The following is a 3,421-nucleotide window of genomic DNA, read 5'->3' as shown; positions in this document are numbered from 1 at the left end:
CAATCTTTCTTTCTTTCTTTTTCTCTCTCCCTCTCCCTCTCTCTTTTAAATATATGTGTGTGTGTGTATATATAAATGGTGTGTTATGAGGAGAATTTCGGGAGAAGCATTCCTCCCAGGCGAAAAGGGGGGCTGGTGGGTGGGAGGGGGGCTAAGTCAGTGGGTGGGGGAAGTGAAAGGGAATCCACGCGCGCACACCCACCAAAAAGAGAGAGAGAGAGAGAGAGAAGGGAGGAAAAGGGGGGAGCAACCCACCCAGGCCCCCCTTTCCTGGCCCAGCCTTCCCCCTCCCTCCCCCCTCCCTCCCCAAAGCCTCCTGGTCCCCAAGGCACCCGGACCACCTCCAAGGCACTTCGGGGGGGACCCTCCAGGGGCCTATTGTCTGCTGGCTTTTGGGTCCTGCCTCCCCCTCTGGCTGGAGGGAGACTTGGTACAGCCCAGGCATTCATGCCAAGGAGCTTTCACACATGGAAGCTTGTCTCAAGCAATTGCTGACAAGCCACAAACAAGACATTCTCCCTCCCTCCCTTCTTTTTTGCCTTCCCCCTCCTCCTCCTCCTCCCTTCTTCCCCCTCCTCCTTTCTTCAGAATGCAAACTAAAAACTCCAGTGACAGGCAAAGCTGGCTTGGCCTAGCCTCCCTCTCTCCCTCTCCCTCTCTTTCTCTTTTTCTCTGGCCTTCTCTCTCTCTCTCTCTCTCTCTCTCTCTCTCTCTCCTGCAACAGCCCCCTCCTCCTTCCCCTCTTTCTCTGAGCTGGGCTCACTGCTAGACTGGGGGAGTTAAGGCTGAGTTGGGGGCAGGGAGAAAGAGAGAAAGAGAAAATAAAGAGAGCTGTCTACTGTGTCCCAGTAAAATGGCAGAGAAAGAGAGAGAAGGGAGCTGTGTGTGCACCCAGTGCTGCAAAGCCTGTGCTTTCTTCAGAGTCTGGGGAGGGAGATGGCAAAGGCATCCCACTCTTTGGCATGTTGTCTTGAGGGTACAGAGGGTGGCATTCCCTTTGCAATCTCAGTTCGGCAGAGGTTGCTTATTTGGTCTATAGATACGCATTATTTTGTGGGTGGGTGTGTTTGGCACCCACTAAGTAATAATAAGACTATTCTGCAGAACCCAGCCCAAGGCTTCATAGTTTGATATCGCCCCGGGTATGGTTGCTCAGCGCCCCTTTCTTTCTTTGGGAGTCCTCTGGCCATGGACAAAGTGTTCCACAGCTGCTCTGGCCTCATTGGTTTGTCCTCGTCACAACCTGTGAGATGGGGGCAAAGTGTTGAGCAAGAGTGGCTTGCTCAAGGCAGCCCAGCAGACTTGAGGGAGGTGGAAGGACCTGCGCCAGAAGATGCAGCCTGCCTTGTTACTACCAGTTGTGCTGCCCATTGTGCAACCCTGGCCTACTGCTGAACCCCCACAACATTTAGCCCAGCGTTGCTGTCCCAAGGGGAGGAGGTCACTCAAGGTCATGATGGAGGCACTAGGAGCAGAGCTAAAGATGGGAGAGCTCCTTAGTACATCTTTTATTGTTCTCAAGAGAGGAAAAAGAAATGGTAGAGGAGGAACTGGAAGGAAAACCAAGGGGATGGAACCAGAAGAGAGGTGGGCACAATGCAGTCTTTCCAGATGTTTCAGGATGCAACTCCTATCAGCCCTTGCTATCATAGCCAAGATGCCAAGGTATCACCTTTGAAATGAACTGTGTAGAAGTTGTAATATAAGCTTTCGTGAACTTCATGTCTACTTGCTAAGATGCAAGTCTGTGAAAGCTTATGATACAACTTCTCCTACACAGTCAAGGGCTAAAGAGACCAATGTTATACCATGGCATGGGGTGTGGCATATGCACACCATTCGCCCCATTCCGGTGTCATGCCGTGTGTCCAACTACATGGCAGGGGGCATCGCAGTGCTTCATTGGTACAGCATTTAAACACACTGCGCCAAAAGAGTGCCTAAAAGCCCCTGTCACAGCAGCAAGAGCGCTTTTTTGCTGGCACTAAAAGGAGTGGCATTTTGCAGTTCCTTTTAGCGCCAGCAAAGCACCAGATCAGGGCCACTCCATACATTTGCTGTGGCTGTGACCTGGCACTGAAAGGGATGGCAGGACGCCACTCCAAAGGGGCATTCTATCAAGCCCCTTAGCTTCAAAGGTGCTATAATATCTTTTTGCATACTGAATTTCCAGACTAACACAGCTATATCTCTGTATCATATCCAGTGATGTGAAATGCTGGGAGATGCCATCCAACAGCATCTTGATGGCCACATAGTTCGCTTCTCTTAACTACAGTAATGGACTAGAACCAGAGAACCAAGATACAAATGCCTTTCATACCCACTAAGTACTAAGCAGCATGCAAAGTAGAATAAACTAATACACTGCTTCTCAGGCTATTTGATATGGTGGAGCAGCAATTACATTTTTCAGTGTGCCAGGGGCCAGCACCATATTTGTGTCTATTGGCTACACTTTTTTTTCTTTCCTGGAAACTTGCCAGGCACTGACAGCCACTGGCCCTGGTTCAGGGACCACCACTTTGGGGAGCAGTGCTGTACCAGACCATATAACATCATACAGCTAACAAGTATAACAGAACAGTTGAAAACTATACAATAGTTGTTATGTGCCTTCAAGTTGATTCTGACTTATGAGAAACTTATTCTAGGGTTTCTTAGCAAGATTTGTTCAGAAGAGGTTTTCCGTTGCCTTCCTCTAAGCCCTCAGAATGTGACTTGCTCAGGTCGCCTAGTGGCTTTCTGTGCCTGAGCAGAGATTCAAACACTGCTCTTCCAGAATCCCAGCCCAACACTCAAATCACGCTGGCTCTGTACAATAGTAGCACACAACACAGAAATACTATACAATGGAAGTACATAAAAGAACAAGAAACATCCTCACAGTAACTTGTTTTCAGCAAAGTTTTCATAAGGTGCTAGTCTGCATGAATCTTTTAGTGCCACTTTGCATATAAATCTTGTCAGATCTTGGCAGTTAAGAAGTTCTTCCTACTCCTACATTATATATCCTGCTCTGATTGTTGCTTTGCTAGAGCAAAACTTCTTACTGTTAACAAAAGCCCACCAGGAAGGAAAGCAAGTGACACCCAAAGATTCATGCAAATAAGTGCCAATGTTTCTGGTTCCAGCATATAGTGTTCTTGTATTGTGCTACTATTCATTTTTAAATGATTTCATTGCTCAGTGTATCATGCTGTCTGTCGTGTGTGTGTGTGTGTGTGTGTGTGTGTGTGTGTGTGGTACTATGTTACAGTATTGTTCTCTTGTTGATGTATGGGCAATAATTGCCTATCCTTCCTAACAGGGTTGTTGTGAGAATACAAGTGAGGAAGAACCTCATATGCTGCTCCAAGGTCCTAGGAGAAATGTCTACATAAAAGCATAATAGGATTAATGAAGTGCATTGTGAGGAAGT

Source organism: Sceloporus undulatus, chromosome 3 (genome assembly GCF_019175285.1).
Source record: "Sceloporus undulatus isolate JIND9_A2432 ecotype Alabama chromosome 3, SceUnd_v1.1, whole genome shotgun sequence".
NCBI lineage: Eukaryota > Metazoa > Chordata > Lepidosauria > Squamata > Phrynosomatidae > Sceloporus > Sceloporus undulatus.
This window is presented reverse-complemented; position numbering follows the sequence as displayed.